Raw genomic sequence first — 12,106 nt, 5'->3', positions numbered from 1 at the left:
GGAACCCGAAACCCCACCACCCTATGGCGCAAGTCAAGGAATCTGCAGCCAACACGGTCGCAAAACCGTCTGAGCCTCTGATTCAGACCCTCCACCCGGCTCTCACCAGAGGTCCGCAGTCGGTTCTGACAACGATGCTGCAGATGGTGAGCTCTGCCTTCATCTCGTAAGCAAGACCGGCAGCCTTCACCAAATCAGATAGCCGCTGGAATCCAGAGAGAATTTCCTCAGATCCAAAGCGACGCACGTCATTAGTGCCGACATGTGCCACCACTCATTAATACGATTTGTTTGGATGTTGTCTAGCGATCCGAGAAGGCGGGCTTCCTAGACCCCACACATTTGACGTCAAGGCAGGGTTTGAAAAGGTCACCTGTCGCCACTCGGTAGGCACCCCGTTGCTGTACTGGCGGGCAAATTCCAGCCTTCGTCGTCGATGGACAGCTGTCAGCATACGAGCAAGAACGAGGCGCCTGTTGCGGTGGCCCATGTGCAGCTACGTTCGCTGAAGGGTCGCTGAGGGCACACTGTTGGTGGGCCCTTGGTTTATCTGGGCGGCAGTTGGTCAACAGTAGCATATCCAGAATGAGATTTTCACTCTGCAGCGGAGTGTGCGCTGATATGAAACTTCCTGGCAGATTAAAACTGTGTGCCCGACCGAGACTCGAACTCGGGACCTTTGCCTTTCGCGGGCAAGTGCTCTACAATCTGAGCTACCGAAGCACGACTCACGCCCGGTCTCACAGCTTTACTTCTGGTCCCGAGTTCGAGTCTCGGTCGGGCACACAGTTTTAATCTGCCGGGAAGTTTCAGTAGCATATCTATTGGCAAATGGTTCAAATGGCTCTGAGCACTATTGGACTTAACATCTGAGGTCATCAGTCCCCTAGAACTACTTAAACCTAACTAACCTAAGGGCATCACACACATCCATGCCCGAGGCAGGATTCGAACCTGCGACCGCAGCGGTCGCGCTGTTACAGACCGTAGCGCCTAGAACCGCTCGGTCACTCCGGCCGGCAGCACATCTATTCGCCCATACACATCTCTGCAGACAACGTTCACCCCTGTCACCTATGGCCAGTAGTGCAACAGTGGGGCCTGGGCGCCAGTTTCGGGTAGTACCGTTTTGCCGCGCATGGTGTACTGTAACCATGGCAGCTCGCGAACAGATTACAGACTTAGACGTTTTTGAAATGTCTTTACCCTCGCCTGAAAGCCAATGGTCATGACCTATTGGGTTTTCCGCACGGGGACAAAGACTACATTGTTCACCACATCCCCGACATGCTTTATACAGGGTGTTACAAAAAGGTACGGCCAAATTTTCAGGAAACATTCCTCACACACAACAAAAGAAAAGATGTTATGTGGACATGTGTCCGGAAACCCTTAATTTCCATGTTAGAGCTCATTTTAGTTTCGTCAGTATGTTCTGTACTTCCTCGATTCACCGCCAGTTGGCCCAATTGAAGGAAGGTAATGTTGACTTCGGTGCTTGTGTTGACATGCGACTCATTGCTCTAAAGTACTAGCATCAAGCACATCAGTACGTAACATCAACAGGTGTTCATCACGAACGTGGTCTTGCAGTCAGTGCAATGTTTACAAATGCGGAGTTGGCAGATGCCCATTTGATGTATGGATTAGCACGGGGCAATAGCCGTGGCGCGGTACGTTTGTACCGAGACAGATTTCCAGAACGAAGGTGTCCCGACAGGAAGGCGTTCGAAGCAATTGATCGGCGTCTTAGGGAGCACGGAACATTCCAGTCTATGAATCGCGACTGGGGAAGACCTAGAACGACGAGGACACCTGCAATGGACGTGGCAATTCTTCGTGCAGTTGACGATAGCCCTAATGTCAGCGTCAGAGAAGTTGCTGCTGTACAAGGTAACGTTGTCCACGTCACTGTATGGAGAGTGCTACGGGGGAACCAGTTGTTTCCGTACCATGTACAGCGTGTGCAGGCACTATCAGCAGCTGATTGGCCTCCACGGGTACACTTCGGCGAATGGTTCATCCAACAGTGTGTCAATCCTCATTTCAGTGCAAATGTTCTCTTTACGGATGAGGCTTCATTCCAACGTGATCAAATTGTAAATTTTCACGATCAACATGTGTGGGCTGACGAGAATCCGCACGCAATTGTGCAATCACGTCATCAACACAGATTTTCTGTGAACGTTTGGGCAGGCATTGTTAGTGATGTCTTGATTGGGCCCCATGTTCTTCCACCTACGCTCAATGGAGCACGTTATCATGATTTCATACGGGATACTCTACCTGTGCTGCTAGAACATGTGCCTTTACAAGTACGACACAACATGTGGTTCACGCACGATGGAGCTCCTGCACATTTCAGTCGAAGTGTTCGTACGCTTCTCAACAACAGATTCGGTGACCGATGGATTGGTAGAGGCGGACCAATTCCATGGCCTCCACGCTCTCCTGACCTCAACCCTCTTGACTTTCATTTATGGGGGCATTTGAAAGCTCTTGTGTACGCAACCCCGGTACCAAATGTAGAGACTCTTCGTGCTCGTATTGTGGACGGCTGTGATACAATACGCCATTCTCCAGGGCTACATCAGCGCATCAGGGATTCCTTGCGACGGAGGGTGGATGCATGTATCCTCGGTAACGGAGGACATTTTGAACATTTCCTGTAACAAAGTGTTTGAAGTCACGCTGGTACGTTCTGTTGCTGTGTGTTTCCATTCCATGATTAATGTGATTTGAAGAGAAGTAATAAAATGAGCTCTAACATGTCCACATAACATATTTTCTTTCTTTGTGTGTGAGGAATGTTTCCTGAAAGGTTGACCGCACCTTTTGTAACACTCTGTATACCCTACAATTGTCCTGCTGCTACCTGCCGTCTGTGAATAACTACTTCACGTTGAAATCTAATGTAGGCGATCGCCAAATGTATATGACTAGACTGTGTATTTTCGTATATGCCTCATTGTTTCCGCCTATGAGCACGTTGTAAACAACTGAGGACGACAAGGCTGTAAAAATTAAAGGAAACATTTGTGCTTTTTTGACGTTCGTGCGTACTTGTCTTGTTCGTCCAATAAGTACCACTACGCCCACTATGATGACTACCACACTTGGCGTGGAACGGTTGTGCCTGCCGCACGTCGGCTTGATTCGCTTTGTGGGGCAGGTGTTGGCACCGCCGCGTGTGCTCGCGCCAGCCCGCATTCTCTCAGCAACCACCACCCCCACCGCCTCCGCCTCCGCCCCGCGCTGGCTGGGAGCGGACAGTTTCCGACAGGCCGGCGTGGCGGCCGCGGAAGTTGCAGAGCGTTCTGCCGCCGTGGCGGGGGCGGTGGGGGCGGAGCGAGGGTGGGGGCGGTGCGGCCGCCGGCCCTTTGTCCCGCCGCCGACCGGACTGCCCCGATAAGGGCCAGGGCGAGCGCCGCCAGACCAAAGGGAGACCTCCCCTCCCCCGCCAGCCCCGGCTGCCGGTTGCAAACAGACTTCCACGAGCCGCTGTTTTATTAACTCGCTCTCGATCGCGGCGCGTGAGCTGCAAGAAATCGCTCTCCTTCAGCTGAGACGGCTATTCTGGAGGATGAACAATTTCTTTTAAGGAACCAACTCGGATATCCGAAGCAAAGTCTTACGAAACTCTTTTTGTCAACAAGTTATGATACGTCGTACGCTTGAAAATTCCGCTTCGCTTTGGTATCTTGACTTACCAGAACACAGACCAAGGGAATTTCACAGGGTTATTCATTGTTAGTGGGTTGTTATAATTCAACTGACAGTATCCCGAAGTGGTGCAGTGCGGGCCGCATACATCACAGGACATCTGGAACATCGGAGTTAGTTCATTAATAGATGCACCTGGAGAGTATGATAAAAAAATACTCTTGCACTTTCTGTCACCAGGTGAAAATATGGCACTATATGCAGTGAGAATGTGGTGTGGGTGCAGCGAAAGAGGAGGAGCTATGAAACACACGATAACAGTGGTTTTGGAACGTTTATTAGGTTACGGTCACAAGTTACAACGCTTTCGATATGAGCTGCAATAGTTGTAAAGAAAACCCTGACAGGCTCGCAAGATGACATCTTCTCGAAGAAAAATGGACAGGGAAGGAAGGACCTTGTGAAACACACCACACAGTCACGTAATCTGAGTGCACTGGATGTTCCTGCAAAACATGCGGCGGAGCAGAACCCCATATGTGACTGTTCTGGGCATTCACGGCACCGTGCAGAGTAAAAGTTGCATAGTCCAACCAAAGAATATTCCCAGGCCACCTGTCATACATTTTCCCGTTTCCAGGGGTATTCGAAAACGACAGGCAAAGTTACGCATTTTTAGCCTATGTTGGCAGCGCGGGATTAGCCGCTCGGTCTAGGGCGGTGCAGTTATGGACTGTGCGGCTGATCCCGGCGGAGGTTCGAGTCCTCCCTCGGGCATGTGTGTGTGTGTGTTTGTCCTTAGAATAATTTAGGTTAAGTAGTTTGTAAGCTTCGGGACTGATGATCTTACCTGTTAAGTCCCATAAGATATCACACACATTTGAACATTTTTTGTGACTTGATTTGGTGCACATTTTGAATCCTGTAGGGATACCAGTGTACAAAGCGCTGCAAAATCTTTTGAACTGGTGATCAGGCGACAGACAATTCCCGTGACATAACTTGAGCAGTTACCGTGGAATACGAGGCACGTGCTGCAGGGTCAGCTGTAGTTAGAGCAACTTCACCAACAACTGCCGTGCGAATGGACCGCCTCTCCCTCCCTGTTACACCCCTAAATCATCTGTTTCTCTAAAGTCTTGACCATATTCTTTAGCGCATTTGTTGACGTGGGACCTCTTCGAGGCTGTTTCTGTCGGCAGTACTTTCACAACGCAGCGCAGGTATTGCTGCAGTTCTGATAAGGCAACTTTACCAACAGTGCACGATCTTTCTTCTCAATAGCCATTGTATTTCGTATGGAAAACATCAACTCTCTTAATACTTCACAAAAGAAAGCAATAAGCTTCGCTAAGCAACAGACAGCATACTGACATGGGAACGTTTCACATGTGGCAAAAAGTTTAACTTGGAAGTATTATTTTTTTCAGTATACTCCATGGGCGCACTGATTAGTGAACATACCTAAGATGTTGCAGCGGCCTGCGATGTGTGCTGCCCGTACTGTACCACTCGGAACAACGTCAGTTCAATTAGACACCACCCAGCATGTCCGAAAAAAAAAAAGTTCAAATGTGTGTGAAATCTTATGGGACTTAACTGCTAAGGTCATCGTTCCCTAAGCTTACACACTACTTAAACTAAATTATCCTAAGGGAGGACTCGAACCTCCGCCGGGACCAGCCGCACAGTCCATGACTGCAGCGCCTGAGACCGTTCCGCTAGTCCCGCGAGGCAGCACGTCCGACGTTTCAGAACACGACTGCACGAAAACCAGGAGACATATAGAAAAATGAAACATATCAGTGAACAGAATGTCTCTCCAAATTTTTATTCGTAGTACGCCCCATGGCGTAGCTGCAGAGTGCGCCACTATGGAGCAGGCATGCCAAAAAATATACAGGGTGAGCCACTAACTATTGCCATCTAGAATAACTCCGAAAGTACGATAGTAGCTGAAAAATTTGTGAGGCAAATGTTGCCTGGGACAACGGGGGCCTTAATGTGACGTTGGCTTTTTGTTTCTAGGAGGGGCCGCATAAGAGATATGGTCAACTTTTTTTTTAAATTTTTTTTATGGGATGCTATTGCATGGTACTTATTTTTTGATAGCCGCTATAGAGACGAATCCAATAATGAGTAAGGTCTTTGAAGGTCAACGAAGGTCAAAAAGGGGCATGAAGGTCCATTTACAAAATTGGTTCACATGGCTCTGAGCACTATGGGACTAAACATCTGAGGTCATCAGTCCCCTAGAACTTAGAACTGCTTAAACCTAACTAACCTAAGGACATCACACACATCCATGTCCGAGGAAGGATTCGAACCTGCTACCTTAGCAGTCGCGGAGCTCCGGGCTGAAGTGCCTAGAACCGCTCGGCCACCGAGGCCGACGTCGATTAACAGAAGTTGTTCGAAGTGATGACCATTGATATTACTGCAGAGCTGCAATCTTCTTATCATGGATAGAGTGGTATTCGTTATCACTTCGGCACTTATCGAACACATGGGCTGACATTTCTCTCTCGTGTATCGTGCAAATACTAAATATTGGCCGAATGTTGCGTATCCATCCAACGTGCCATTGACATGTAAACACCATTCGACGATTTCGCAATACAGCACTAATAGGAGCGGTAAGACTCGTATCGTCGAATCAAGTGAATATAAATATACCTTCGAAGAAAAAGTCGATACGCTTCTCATTTGTGGATAATGCCAACGAAATTCAGTGAGAGCTAGAAACTCATACGATGAAAGATATCCTCAACGTACTCACCCTACACGTCATATATTTATGTGTATGGTACATTGAGAACAACTGGATCTTTACCGCATCGGAAACATATCCGGCAAAGGAAAGTTACTAACGAGGAAACGGAAATTGGTACTCTTGCCACTGTGGTTCGGGAGCCTTGTGTTAGCTAGCGTCAAATCGCAAGGGAATCTGGCATGAGCCAGAGTAGTGTTGTTCGTGTTGTGCATCGCCATAAATATCATCCTTACCATAGTAGTCTTCACCAAGAATTAACTGGTACGGATTGCATGCGTCACATTGAATTCTGCCGATGGGCTAATTTCAGATTCAGAGGGATGACACATTTATTAATCTGATTTTATTTACTGACGAGGCTGCATTCACGAACCACGGAAATGTTAATTTGCATAACATCCATTATTGGGCAACGGAAAATCAATGTTGGCTGCAGTAAGTTGCACACTAAAAACCGTGGTCGGTGAATGTATGAGGTGGGATTCAGGTGGACAGAATTATAGGTCCCCATTTCATCGAAGAAAATCTTTGTGGTAGGAAGTACACCACATTCCTGCAAGAAACATTAAGTCTGTTATTGGAAGAAATGCCTTTATGAACAAGGAACAGAATGTGGTATCAACATGATGGGTGTCCGGCACGTTTTTCGCTGATGGCTAGAAATGAGTTGCAGAGACAATTCCCAAATCGTTGGATTGGATGCGGAGGAGATGTGACGTGGCCGGCTCGTTCGCCAGACTTGCACCTGTGGGTTTCTTCTTGGGGGATTCGTGAAAGACGTTGTTTATAAAGACGTTTCAACTACACCTGAAGATATGCGAGAGAGAACTGTCAGAGCCTGTGCTTCGATAAGTGCCGATGTGATAAGGAATACCACTCAATCCATGATACGAAGATTGCACAACTGCATTGATACCAATGGTCCTCACTTTGAACACCTTCTGTAAATGGACGTTCATATCACCTTCTTGACTTTCGTTGACCTTCAAAGACCTTACTGTTACACATCGTTGAATTCGTCTCGATAGCGGCTGTCAGAAAATAAGTACCTAGCTATAGCATCCCATTTAAGAAAACAAAGTTGACCTTAATATTTCTGAAGCAAACCCACCTAGCAACAAAAAACCAACGTCGTATTATGGCCCACCTCGTCCCATGCAACTTTTGTCTCACAAACTATGCCGGCGGGTGTGGCCGTGCGGTTAAAGGCGCTTCAGTCTGGAACCGCGTGACCGCTACGGTCGCAGGTTCGAATCCTGCCTCGGGCATGGATGTGTGCGATGTCCTTCGGTTAGTTAGGTTTAATTAGTTCTAAGTTCTAGGCGACTGATGACCTCAGAAGTTAAGTCGCATAGTGCTCAGAGCCATTTGAACCAACTCACAAACTATTCAGCTTCTATCATACTTTCGGAGTTATTCTTGGTGGCAATAGTTAGTGACTCACTGCGTCGTATTACGACATAGAATTAGGTTGCGCCTGTAAATAGGCAACCCAATGAACAGGTCTCCAAAGTGGGCTACGTTTCGCGTACTGCGGTAGCGACTTGATTGAGCTGCACAATCATTTTTACCTTTGCTGCATCACAAACGGCACATCTAAGGTGAGTTAATAATACCGGAGTGATGTTTCACCGAAATATGTCAGTCTTGTTTATGTCTTGCAATTTTTGGCACATTCATCTTCTGAAGTCCTGTATGTACTTAGGAATAATTCTGTAGATTTTATTGCAGTTTATGTAGGAAATATGGTCTTCCGGAATGTCAGCTCGGGTATGTGCCCGGTATGGAGAGTTACTTTTCGAAAGATTTCTGTGTAGCGATGCCATAAGAAGATTCTTCCCTGACGTACTTTTCTACCTACTCGTGATCAGGGAAACCAGAAAAGTTTTGTGTCTTCTTCAATGAGTGAAAAGCACCGTGACACGCATCCTTTGAGGCACTGGCCAGCCGTTCTACTCCTTGGCATCCCAGTCACCGCTCCACATAAGTGAAACTGATTGAAATTGGGTCCACGAAATGTGCATCTCAAGTGACACCATTCCGTTTGTTATCAATGTGACAGAAGACGGGAAACATGCTGGGTATTTGAGCACTGTAGTGCATGAGTAGTACTTTTTAAGCCATTGTTCACAGTCAGTAGTATTGTTGTAAATTTAGGGATGATAAATAACGCTATGGCCCAGTGCTGAGTACAAAAATGTAATAAAATTCAGGAACTGAAATAGAGGTTGCCCCATGTCGGACCCCAAAATTTGAGGAACTGATGAACTGAAATGCAAATGATCCCATGCTGGGTGCCAAAAGACAGTAAGTATTCAAATCAATGATAAACTAAGGTAACATTTACACAAGTCACCAATACAAAAATAAAAGCAGGGCCGATTTGACTGCGCATAGTCACAACTCAACAACTGTACATGTAGAGGGTGAATAAACCACTATATTTCACCACTTGACAGTGGCAGTGCTACGTGTATGTAATGCATGCATGATGTGACTATCTGCCACTAGATTTCGCGTGATCTCACGTGTCCAGTGGTTAACTGCTGGCACTTCTCATCTTCATATTCTATGGCTTTTGAGGTGGCTGTCCGAGCAGCTGAACTTGCTCGTCATTCCCCGCTTTATGCCTACTCCTTCTCCAGGTAGAAAAAATGGTTCAAATGGCTCTGAGCACTGTGGGACTTAACTGCTGAGGTCATTAGTCCCCTAGAACTTAGAACTACTTTAACCTAACTAACCTAAGGACTTCACACACAACCATGCACGAGGCAGGATTCGAACCTGCGACCGCAGCGGTCGAGCGGTTCTAGACTGTAGCGCCTAGAACCGCTCGGCCACTCTGGCCGTCTTTCCAGGTAGAACGCCACAATAGTCGTCTACTGTATTTTTGTGTGGTGTTCAAATGTGTGCTGAGGTCATCGGTCCCTAGACTTACACACTACTTAAACTAACTCAAACTAACTTATGCTAAGAACAACACACACACCCATGCCCGAGAGATGACTCGAACCTCCGGCGGGAGGGGCCGCGCAATCCGTGGCATGGCGTGGAGTGATTGGTGTTGCCTACTGTCTGTGGTAGTTGTCCTACAGAGATGTTATACTCGTTAGCTGAGATCAGACGAGGCAAACACTGTTGGGTGCTTAAAGATTCAAGCATCGGACCATAAGTAAGACCGTCCAGCACGGGGTGGAAAACGAGGACGTCAAAAGGCGACAACAGACTTCGGAACGAATGGTATCCGACTCAAAGCCTGAAAACTGAGTGGGAAATAGGCTCAAGTAACTCCATAAAGCAGACAGAATGCTTAATTTCAAACAACATGCATCATCCCAGAATGAGATTTTCACTCTGCAGCGGAGTGTGCGCGGTATGAAATTTCCTGGCAGATTAAAACTGTGTGCCGGATTCAGACTCAAACACGGGACTTTTGCCTTCCGCCGGCAAGTGCTCTACCGACTGAGCTGCCCAAGCACGACTCAGGTCCAGTCCCCACAGCTTCATTTCTGGCAACATCTCTTCACCTACCTTCCAAACTTCACAGAAGCTCTTCCGCGGAAGCACTTGCCCGCAAAAGGCAAATGTCCTGAGTCTGAGTCTCGGTCCGACACAGAGTTTTAATCTGCCAGGAAGTTTCAGCACGTATGATGCATTTGAATCTCCTGAGAGCATCTCTTGTGTGACTCACCTCAGATGTAATATCAGTCATTTCTGTATCAAAGTCTCATTCAGCGACTGTTCATGAGAGACAACGGTATCGTCAGGTGTGTCGCAGGGAAGTGCGACAGGACCGCCCTTATTCTGTACACTCGCAAATGATCTGACTATTGCCTGCCGCTGTGGCCGAGCGGTTCTACCCGCTTCAGTCCGGAACCGCGCTGCTGCTACGGTCGCAAGTTTGAATCCTGCCTCGGACATGGATGAGTGTGATGTCCTTAGGTTAGTTAGGTGTAGTTCTAAGTCTAGGGGACTGATCACCTCAGATGTTAAGTCTCATAGTGCTTAGAGTCGTCTGAACCATTTTTGATCTGACGAACCTGGCAAGCAGCAATATCCAGCTGCTTGCTGATGCTGCTGCCGTTTACGTGTAGGCGTCATTGCTTAGTGACTAAGGGTATACAAGCCGACAGACAAACTTTGTGATTAGTGTGACGAATTACAGCTCGCTCTAAATGTAGAAAAATGTGAGTCAATGTATATGAGTAGGAAAAATCGGTTATGTTCGAATACAGCATTAGCAGTGCCCTGTTTGACACAGGCACGTCGATTAAATATCTAGGCGTAAAGTTGCAAAGTGATATGAAATGGAACAAGCACATAACGACGGTATCTGTGAACAGGAATGGTAGACTTGAGTATTGCTCGAATGTATGGCATCGCCATCGGGTCGGATTAGAGGCAAACATCGAAAAATTTCAGGGGGAGACTTCTAGACTAGGTTCGATCAACAGGTGAGTATTACGGAGATGCTTTGTTAATTAATGTGGTGATCTATGGAACGAAGACAACTTTCTTTTCGCGAAAAGCTGTTGAGAAAATGAAACTGGCATTTGAAGTTGACTGCAGATCGATTCTACTACCGCTGACGTACATTACGCGTAAGGAACTCTGTCTGTGAATGTAGCAGGAATGGGAATGGCTAGTAGTTGTACAAGGTATCCTCCGCCATGCATCATGCGGTAGCTTGCTGGGTATGTATGTAGACACATATGTAGAATACTCTCCGAAAGACTTCCAAATACTTCGACTAACCGCTTATTTAATTCATCCTACTCATTGATTGATCCATGAGATGAGAACGATGCCACTCAATCTTCATGGATACCCCTGCTCAGTAGTTTTGTTAATTTTCTCACCGAGCGAGGTGGCGCAGTGGTTAGCACACTGGACTCGCATTCGGGAGGACGACGGTTCAATCCCGTCTCCAGCCATCCTGATTTAGGTTTTCCGTGATTTCCCTAAATCGCTTCAGGCAAATGCCGGGATGGTTCCTTTGAAAGGGCACGGCCAATTTCCTTCCCAATCCTTCCCTAACCCGAGCATGAGCTCCGTCTCTAATGACCTCGTTGTCGACGGGACGTTAAACACTAACCACCACCACCACCTTAATTTTCTCTTACTCTGTCCCTCATGGCTTTGAATTTCCCATCGTATCATATTTTCAATTGGTAGCCACAGTGTACAATGTCACCCAATGAACTTTCGAGTGGGGGAACGACCCCTGTCGGTCTGCATACTGGATGCCAAACTCTCCAATCTTTTGAGTCGAAAAGATCGTGGACGGTAATTAGCGTGTAGCATGGGAACTCTGATATCGTTCCCAAGATGGTCTTGTTGTGACTCTTCACAACAACAGTTGATGGTTTCTTAGTGGCTTACATGTCGGATTTTCTTGCGAAAAACGCTGAGAATATTTCAAGTGCCCCTGCATTTCTGAGTGGCCAAGAGAGCTATTGCCCAGCAAAAACCTGGTTTATAACGCGAAAACCGTCAAACCTTCGCTCGTATATCTTGGGCTCTTGGAGTTTGTTGGCGTCCCTTCGCCGTCAGTCAATCTAAGGAACAGGTACCCCTTTCAAAACAAAGAAAGCACAAACGCTTCCTTGTGAATCATACCTGTTTCCTGCGTCTCTCTGGATAGTCTCACAATGTGCACGTGTGGCTTAG

The sequence above is a fragment of the Schistocerca americana genome, chromosome 4 (genome assembly GCF_021461395.2).
Source record: "Schistocerca americana isolate TAMUIC-IGC-003095 chromosome 4, iqSchAmer2.1, whole genome shotgun sequence".
Classification (NCBI taxonomy): Eukaryota; Metazoa; Arthropoda; class Insecta; order Orthoptera; family Acrididae; genus Schistocerca; species Schistocerca americana.
Note: the sequence above shows the minus strand (reverse complement) of the source record.